The following is a 10202-nucleotide window of genomic DNA, read 5'->3' on the forward strand; positions in this document are numbered from 1 at the left end:
CAAGACAGTACGGCGGTGGGGGGATGAGTTTTGTTTTGTTTTGTTTTGTTTTGTTTTGTTTTGACCTAGTGATCATTAGCTAAATGACTAAAATAGTATCCTGTGGCTAGAGCAGCTGGGCACTCAGCACTCTCTCTCTCCTGGTATGCAAACATAGCACCAGGTAAGAATGGAAGAGCCACAGTGGATCTCAGAGTAAAGTGGCCAAAGTCCAGTGGGATGAGTTTTGTTTTGTTTTGTTTTGTTTTGTTTTGTTTTGACCTAGTGATCATTAGCTAAATGACTAAAATAGTATCCTGTGGCTAGAGCAGCTGGGCACTCAGCACTCTCTCCTGGTATGCAAACATAGCACCAGGTAAGAATGGAAGAGCCACAGTGGATCTCAGAGTAAAGTGCCCAAAGTCCAGTGAAAAAGAAGATGACTTTGTCCCCAGGAAGCACCACAGACCCTGGGATGGGAAGTGCGTCTGTCCATACACCCTGCTGTGGGGTATTTGGTGAGCTCTCTGGTTGAGCATAACACTAGTTCCTTCAACTTTCAGAAAATCAGAAAACTAAAACAATGGCTTACTGCCTTTTAAGCAGTCAAGTATAGTGTTTCTGGGTAGAAATGGGCACCATGAAATTGATATTGCACATTTCTACTGCTCAGATGCTTTGGGCCTCAAAAAGGCAATACTGGGTGGCAGGCCTGTTCCTTACAGTATTCAGTGACAGGGATAGAAAACACAGCCCAGATGGCTGCAGAAGACTCAGAAGTCCAGCAAGCGGGGCTGACAGGCAGACACCTCTATGAATCATGGAGCCAGAAACTCCAGCAGCGTAGATGAGAGGCACCAATGTGAACCTGGACTGACAGAGCCATTTGGTACAGTGTACCTGTTCCCGATATCCTCCCGGATAGGAGATTCTGTTGGAACTGAGACTATAGTTCAAGCGGATGAAGATACAGGAGTGCTCAGTATCCTGAGGCAATGTGTAAACTTTATTAATGGTTTAAGCATTTTCACATTTAAGAATCTATGTATTTTCTTTTTGGTACTTTTCTGGAAATTCTAAGCCATACTATGCCCTGTTATAATTTTAATATTTTCTGTACAAAGGTTAAATGATTTCTTATGCCTAGGAGAAATTGGTAGCCCATCAGTGTTCATTTTATTAATTCTTCCACAGAAACTGTGTAATGCCCCTTGGTTTTTGCATGTGTTACAGTATGTCCAGTTTTAAATATAACATCAAGTCTGTGTTACTGTTTAAAAAAAAAATCTTCACCAACTCATTCACGAAGTTTTCAAGCATCTCTGTCTCTTAGACTTCAATGTTATTGAGAAGGTGTTCCTCAAATTAGACTTCCTCCCAGACATCTTCACAGGTACACTATGAAATGCCATCAAGTTGTATGACTAATTCACAACAGAGTTCAGCAAAACTATTGACTGAGATGTTTATGTGGTATGAGGTTGTTGATAGAGTCAACACATGTATCAGAGCAGTGTTGTTATTGAAGAATAAAGAACTCAATACCAACAAGTAGTTTTAAATGATCAGGGTGATGCAGAAGCAAGCATTTAAAACATAAAGATACTTAAGAAAGAATTAAAAAATTTATTTGCTACACATTGGTGGTCCTGAAGACCACTTGAAGTCCAATTTTTCCCCTTATGATTTATTCAACTTTGATAGTGTTTATTCTCAAAGCATCAATGCAGTAAGTCTCTCTCTGTCTCTCTCTGTCTCTCTCTCTCTCTCTCTCTTTCTGAAACTAGATATCTTTGTGTAACCAGAGCTCACCTCCAATTTAACCCCCCCCCCCCCCAGCTTGTAGAGAATAAAAGACTGCAAAGACCGTGTCCCTGGATAGGACTCCTAATTAAACCTCATCAGCCTATGGCTCAGGGACCATTGCAGAAGACAAGGAGGAAAGATTGTAAGATCCAGGGTTGATGCACAATTATAAGAAAACAGAGGCTTTCAGAGGCTCTGGAAACTTGCTCATATGCTCAATGCTCAATGGTGAAAGCTTGGAGACCCAGGCTGACCCAATCAGACAGAAACCAAGCATAGAATTCAGGAAATAGGCAACAAGCCCCAAACCTAGCTAAGGGACTTTAGTAATTAATTATTTTAGGATGAGGGAGAGGTGATCTTTTTTAAGGGTATGACTGTAGATAGGCTGACTAGACCCCAGTGGATGAACTTGCACCAAGGGAAATTTGGGCACAAATACTTGACTAGATAGGAGTTAACACATATGACAGAATGCATGAAATCCAGTGGGCAGGCTCCTGGGGTGCAGATGGGGGAGGGGGTATAATTTGATTAAGATCTACTTATGAAATACACAAAAACTCAATAACAATATTTTTAAATGATAAACAACAGAGTTCTCCACACTGATTTACACAGTGATTGAACCAGTTTACAATCCTACTATCAATGAATAAGCATTCCCCTCTCCCCAAATCTAGGTGAGCATTTGGTGTCATTTGATGTTTTGATCTTAGCCATTTTGACTTGACTAAGATGAAATACTAAGGTAGTTTTGATTTACAAAGGATATTGAACACTTTTAAAGTTATTTATTAGCCATTTTTATTTGTTCTTTTGAGTCCTCCCTGTTCAAATCCATAGCACATGTTTTAATTGTGTCCTTTGTTTTCATGCTTGTTTTTGAGTTCTTTATTGAAAATTTGAAAATTTTCTCCCTCTCCATGGCTTCCTCTTCACTCAATTGATGGTTTTTTCTTTACTGTAAAGAAACTTTTCAGTTTAATGAGGTCCCATTCATCAATGTTGACCTTGATTCCTTAGCAACTCAAGTCCAATCTAGAAAATCATTTCTCACACCTATATCTTGTCGCATACGGCCTAGATTTTCTTCGAATAATTTCAGCATTTCAGGATTCACATTGAGATCTTTGATCCACTCAGAGATGACTTTTGGGCAGGGTGATAGACATGGGTCTAATTTCATTCTTTTTCATGTGGATATCCAGTTTGGAGAAGGAAGTTTGATATAGGTGTCCAATTCAGGGATAATAACTCTACAGTCTCATTCTCTACATACTGTCCAGTTGTGCGTCTCTGTGTTTATCACTCTCTGGTGCATGAGGAAGCTTCTCTGATGAGAGTTGAGAAATGCATTTGTCTGTGAGTATAAGTCAGGAGGAGTCACTTCAATACTCTATCTAGAAGAATAATAGAATTATGCTCTCCCCTGTTGTTTCTGGCCTGCCTAGCCACATGTTCCTAGGCCTGATATCAATGTTAGGTATGGTCTCTGTCTTATTTTTCTTTCTCTGATTTTATTCATCAATTTCATGGTTTTAGGTTTTGTATTTAAGACTTTGACCTAGTTTGAGTTTATTTGTGTACATGGTTAAGATTTAATATTCTACTTTTGAATACCTAGTTTTGTCAGAACTGCTTATTAAAAAAACTTACTGGGGACAATCCTCAATATCATTAACACTTAGGGAAATGCAACTAAAAACCACAGTGAGATACATGTGATCACAGTCAGAATGACTATTATAAAAATGATTATTCATGATTGACAGACTGAGCTGTAAATGGCTGTGTCAGCTCTCCAGTCCCAAGGCTCACAGAACAGAGTGGAATAGCGGGTAAAGCATTAATAGGGGGTAAAGCATTAATGCATCTCTCATCTCTCATCAGTGACGCTTCCTCATACAACAGAGGCTGATGGACACAGAAGGTCACAAGTACCCAAAATGTAGAGGATAAGAGACTGCAAAGTGTGTGCTCCTAATTAAAACTCAGCCACCCAGGGCTCAGGGAACATTGAGGAAGAGGGGGCAGAAAGATTTTAAGAGCCAGGGGTGGTGCATGTCCACAAAGGAGTCCTCCAGGCCTAAAGGACCCTGCTCATATGAACTTAGGGCAATGGTGTCAGCATGCACAAGCCCCATGAAGCTCAATCAGAAAAAACCCAGCATAGAACTGGGAAAACGGGTAGGAGGCCCCAATCTTAGCTGAAGAACTATGGACAACTGAACATTTTTGAGTAAGGGAAAGAATCACTCTTTTTTAAGGTTTTAATAGGCTGACCAGGCTCCAGTAGATGAACCCACACAGAGGGCCATCTGGGGACACACACTTGATTTGATGGGCCTTAACATATATGACAGAATGCATGAAATCTTGTGGGTGGGCTATGCAGGAGGTGTGCAGGTCAGGAGGGATTATAAACATGATTATGATATATTGTATGAAATTCAATAAAGATCTTCATTTAATATAAAGTTTATTTAATTTTAAAAGTAACAAATGTCAGAGGGGATGTTAAATAAAATGCACTAACTGTTTTCACAGTTAGTGGGAATTTAACTAAGTCTATCTATTATGGAGATGAGTAGAAAATTCTTCACAAAACTAAAAATGAGTCTGGCATATGATCTAGTAATCCCACTTTTGGGTGTACATTGAAAGAAAATAAAATCAGCAAACCTGCATGCTGGTCTTATTGTGGCACCATTCATAGTTGCAAAGATATAGCATGAACCAAGGTATCCGCCAATGAACAAATAAAATGTGCTATAGATACCCACTGGAATTTTATTCATTCATAAAAATTGATATCCTAGGCAGGCGTGGTGGCACACACCTTTAATCCCGGCACTCGGGAGTCAGAGGCAGGTGGATCTTTGTGAGTTCAAGGCCAGCCTGGTCTACATAGTGAAGTTCCAGGACAGCTGGGGCTACAAGGAGACCCTGTCTCAAAAAGACAAAAAAAAAAAATGATATCCTACCATCTTCACAAAGCAAAACTAAATAGCATCACAGCAAGTGAAATAAACCAGACACAGAAAGACAGGTATTATATGTATTCTGTTTTAGGTGGAAACTAAGAACAGTCATCCTGACTGTAAAACAGTGACTCTTAGAATTTGGAAAGCAGAGTTAGATAATTGGGAGGCTAGATTTGATTAGTGAACAATGTATGCAGATTTTGAATTATTGTATGGAATTCCACTAAGATGTGATTAATACATACTAATCAAACCAAAATGAAATATTTTAAAAGTCAGTAACATATGAAGGAACTCAAATGTCAAAGAGTTCTGAGTGTGTTTGGCAGATAGGGAAGAATTAGACATCACATTTGAGAAGAATCAGAGTTGTACCCAATATATCTTACTTTAATTAGACCTTTATTTTATTTTGACTTGTTGAACTTTAGTTCAATAAGCTGTTCTCTAGTAAGCTGTTCACCTTCTCTATCGGCACTGAACATCATTTCCTTGAGACAGTCAAGCCCAGGACATTGTGCAAGGGAGAGTCTGAAGCTAGGACACTCCACTGGAGTAAGTTGTTTGTGTAACATGACACAAATCCAGGATAGCCACCACCCTCTGCCTGTCATACTTGGGTATGGCTCGACCAGTCCATGGAAAACAGTTAATAACCATAGAGCAGAGATGTCAACATTGCCATTTAAAGTATTCTATTGTTGTCATCGGAGAGTAAATGAAAGATAAGGCAGCATCCAGATTTCACTGTCAATTACTGTAACTTCAGAAGTCATTTATAGAGTGCTTTTTATTTATGTTTCAACATTCCTGTTTGGTAATTGAATACCAAGAAAGGCTAAACTGATCTGTCTCTAGAATTTGTTTCTGATATCTACCTATAAATATCCTATGATGTTCAAAGTCAAACATAAAAGGATACATAAGTATCTAAAAAGGGAAACATGAGGTTGAAAATGTAAGATGACATGCCTATTGTGTGTTTAACATCTCTAGGCAGCTTATGGCTAATTCCCTGTACATAGAAATAACAACCAGTTCATCCTAAGTACATCTCACAGTAAGCAGCATCTATGACCAGTTGGGTTAATCAGTTGTAAAGAATGACAAATAGTTTGGAAACATTTACTTTTAACCCATTATTTAAACTTTTCACAGAAAGTACCACAGAAACACATATGGATGAGAAAATTTGACAGAAGTGAAGGATTCATCCTTTTAAGATTCATAGAAGATATGAGGTTTTATACAGATATGAAATAAAACTAATAAAAAATCCTTCATATGTGTTCATCCGTTGAAAACACTGAGCATAATCATAATATACTCTATATATTGTGTGATTTTCAAAAATATTATTTTAAATTATATTAAGATATTGGGAAATACTTTTTTCATTTTTTTCATATGTTTTTTCATTTATGTCATCAGTCTCCTAAGAAATATCACCTTGATCTCTGTCATCTGTGCTCACTCTCAGCTCCACACACCCATGTATTTCTTCATAGGGAACCTGTCATTTCTGGATCGCTGGTGCTCATCTATCTATGCCCTCAAACTCCTGATGACCTGGAGCTCTGAAGACAAGAGTAACCCCTTTGCTGGCTGCCTGGCTCAGTTCTTCTTCTCAGCTAGGCTGGCCTCCAGTGAGTGTTACCTGCTGGCTGCCATGGCTTATAACCGCTACATGGTCATCACCTCCAACCCCTACTTTACTCCCAGGCCATGTCCCCAAGACTGTGTGCCAATCTCCTTGAAATTTCATATCATGGTGGATTATAAACTCCACCATTATCACCAGCAAGATGCTCACCCTGAGCTTCTGTGGTGACAACGTCATTGATGACTTCTCCTGTGACCATCCCCCCTTATGAAGCTGGCTTGTGATGTGAAGAACTACCAGGCTATGCTGTATTTCATACTGGCCTCTAACACCTTCACTCCCACTGTGCTCATTCTAGCCTCCTCTCTCTTCATCATTGTGGCCATCCTGAAGATCTGTTCCACCCACAGCCACCTCAAGGTCTTCTCCACATGCAGTTCTCTCCTGACAGCCGTCACCTTGTACTATGGCTCACTTCTCTTCACTGACTCTGGACCAAGCACTAGTTATGCCCTGGAACAGGACAAGGTGGTATCAGTGTTCTACATTGTGGTGATTCCAATGCTGAACTCTTTGATCTATAGCTTAAGGACAAAGACATCAGGGATGCCCTGAGGAAGATGTTAGAGAGAGCAAAGCTTTCTTAAATGGAAAAACTTGGTGGGTAACTTTTAACCGTTTATCTTCATGTCGTTGTTCTCGGCTCTACCTGGGTTCTGAGGACTCAAACACAGTTCCTTATACTTGTGTTACAAGTATAAGGGGTACCTCAATCGTATTTATCACTTAGCTAGAATACAGTTTTAATGTATTAGATTTCATTTTGGCATTTTTCAATCAATTTTTTGTCGCTGATTCTCCTCTCTCCTTTTCCCCATCCTTCTCTTATTTTCTGTACCCTTCCACTCTCAGCAGAGTCCTTTCCACTTTCACCTCTCATGTATTCTATTACCCTCCTTCCTTCTTCAATAAGTCTTCTTCCCCTGTTTCTGTCTGCTTCTAATTTCACAGCCTATGCCTACAATCATTATATATATATAAAATATACAATTACATATATGTATATATACATACATATGTGCATATGTGCAAGCATTAAAGATGAGGCTGGTCATATCTGAGAGAAGATATGGCATTTCTGTTTTTGTGACAGGACCATCTTGTTTAAAATAATACTTTCCAATCCATTCATTTTCCTGCAAATTCCCCAGAGACAAAGATTATATATTTTGTCTGGTTCTTGCTTTTTGGTTTTCCACTATCCATGATAAAAGGTTTTGTCAACAATAGAAACAAATATTATTTTCACCGTCTCTACTTCTGGTAATAAGGTACATCCCCCAATAATTAAAACATTAAGTCAATACTATAGCAGTTGTATGAGAGAGCCAAAGTGATATAGATAACCAAGAAGACAAAAACAGACGCATAAGTAAAGAAATTGGGGTGGGGGATTTTTAAAAATCTTATTGTCAGTGTAAAGATTCAGGGTGGAAATTTCTGCAGAGTAGACTGACTGTTAAGAACTAAGGTCCTAGGTATGTGTTATTTGTTCAGTTTTATATTTCATGACAACTTAAGATTCATTGTAATCACATTTCTTATTAATTAGAAGTCTTTTTTATGTAAAGCATGCCACTTTTCTGACACAAAAATCCCTAGTATGTTTAATAGTATGCTCACGTAACAGAATAAAAGCAGTAGGTTCTCCCCTATGGCCCATGACCTGTTTAGCACTGGGTTTCTAGGCCTGACGTCACTGCCAGGTATGGGCTCCGTCTCATGGAGCTGACGTTAAATCCAATCAGAAAGTGGTTGGTTTACCCCCATAACATTCTTGTCACTATTACACCAGAGAGCATAACTTGCCAGGCCAGTTATGATTTTAGCTCACAGAATTCATAGCTGGGTAAGTTTAATGATTGCTTTTCTCTTCTGGTAGCATGCATACCTTCCAGCACTATGAAAATCAGCTAGTAGAGATGAAACTTTGAGGTTAGTACCAGCTTGTTTTCTCCTTGTTTGTTCTATGATGTATGTAGTGTCTTCATCAATGGGGTCTTACAGTCAAGTTCTGGTGGGTAACCAAGGGCAAGGACAGTAGCCAGTATTGTTTGAGAGTCTATGGGACTACTACTGGCCAACAGCTTCAAAAGAGGAAGTCCATTCCTGGCATTGTGCTTTTTTAATTGAGAGCCAGAGTTATCTAGTAGGGATATTGCTCCCTGTTGTAGGATGACTCCATTTGAACAGTTTCTATATTGTATATCTATATACTTTAAGAAGCTGCTGTGGTCATAGGTTTACATATGATTTTTTTCATAAGGCCTTTAGTGTTAGTTATTCCTCCCCATACACTATCCTTTGTCCTGCCCTCCCATTCCCCACCCCACTTAAGTCTTCAAATTTCATCCCTGCCCTTTCCCCATTTGTACCACTCCATTCTATTTCTCCTGCTATGAAACCTGCCACTAGTTTCCTGACTTCCGTGGATTTTTCCAATTGAAGCACACATATTTAAAGATTCAAATCTAGCATCTACTTATGAGAAAGAACATGCAAACTTTGTATTTCTGGGTCCAGGTTACATCACTCAGAATGATTGTTTCAGCTTCACCCATTTAACCTGGGAATTTTATAATTTCATTCTTCCTTCTGTTTTCATAGGGAATGGCTGGCAGGACTTCCCTTGTAGTCCTAGCTTGTGTGGAACTCTCTATGTAGACCATGCTGGCCTCAGTCTCATAGAGATCAGCCTGCTCCTGCCTCCTGAATACCTGGATTAAAGACATGCACCACCACACCCAACAAATTTCATTTTTCTTAACTCAATAATATTCCATTGTGTAAATGTTCCATACTTTCATTATCCATTATCAGCTGATGGATATATGGTTTGTTTCTGCTTCCTGAGTATTGTGAATAGAAGAGCAATGAATATAGATAAACAGGTATCTCTCTAGAAGGATATAGAGTTCTTCAGGTATATGCCCATGAGTGGTATGGCTGGATCATGTAGTTAATCTATTTTAACCTTTTGAGGAATCTGCACACTGATTTCCATAGTTGGTATAGCAGTTTGCACTCCCATCAGTAGTGTCTAAAGTGGTCAACATGCAGAGAATAAGTGACTTCAGAGTTCTTAGCCCTGAATGGGGTACCTATATCTAACCTTTGTTTCCCAAGGCTCAGAGGTCATTGAGGAAGATGGGGAAGGAAGATTGTAAGAGCCAAAGCTGGTGGATCACCATAAGGAAACAGTGTTTTCCCCCATAGCAGGGCAGTTACTTATGAATTCGCAGCAGTTGTGACAGCATGGACAGAAGACTTATGTAAGTTCAAGCCAGACAAATTCTCAGCATGGAAGTGGAGGAGATGGGCAAGGAATCCCTGTCCTAGCTGAGGCACTAAGGGTAAGCAATGGTTGTTGGAGAGGGAGAGTTGGTTTTCTTTAGATGTGTGATCCTGGGTAGGTAGAATCAGGGATGGACCCACATTGAACGGCATTTGGGGATACAATTTAGACGTGATAGCTCTTTAAAAGTAATAATAATAGAGTACATGAAATTGGGTGGGAATAGTAAGTGGAAAAACAGATAAAGGAGGGGGCGATCAAAACGCATTGTATAAAATTCTCAAAAATTCAATAAATTATTAAAAAAGAAGAAACTACTATCCTCAGGCCTCTTGGGGTAAGTCTATAGCGCAGCTCTCTCCAAAATCGACCATATATTGGGGTACAAAACAAAGCTCAGCAAATACAAAAAGATTGAAATAATTCCATGTGTTCTATCAGACCACAATGCAATAAAGCTTACAATCAACAC

The 10202-nt window shown here is 39.2% G+C and overlaps 1 pseudogene; it reads left to right on the plus strand.

Moving 5' to 3' along the window:
- Positions 1-792: 792 nt before the first annotated feature.
- LOC103736673 lies at positions 793-7022 on the plus strand (annotated as a pseudogene).
- The last annotated feature ends 3180 nt before the right edge of the window (positions 7023-10202 follow it).

This window comes from Nannospalax galili, unplaced genomic scaffold (genome assembly GCF_000622305.1).
Source record: "Nannospalax galili isolate Female #2095 unplaced genomic scaffold, S.galili_v1.0 scaffold337, whole genome shotgun sequence".
In the NCBI taxonomy this organism is placed as follows: Eukaryota; Metazoa; Chordata; class Mammalia; order Rodentia; family Spalacidae; genus Nannospalax; species Nannospalax galili.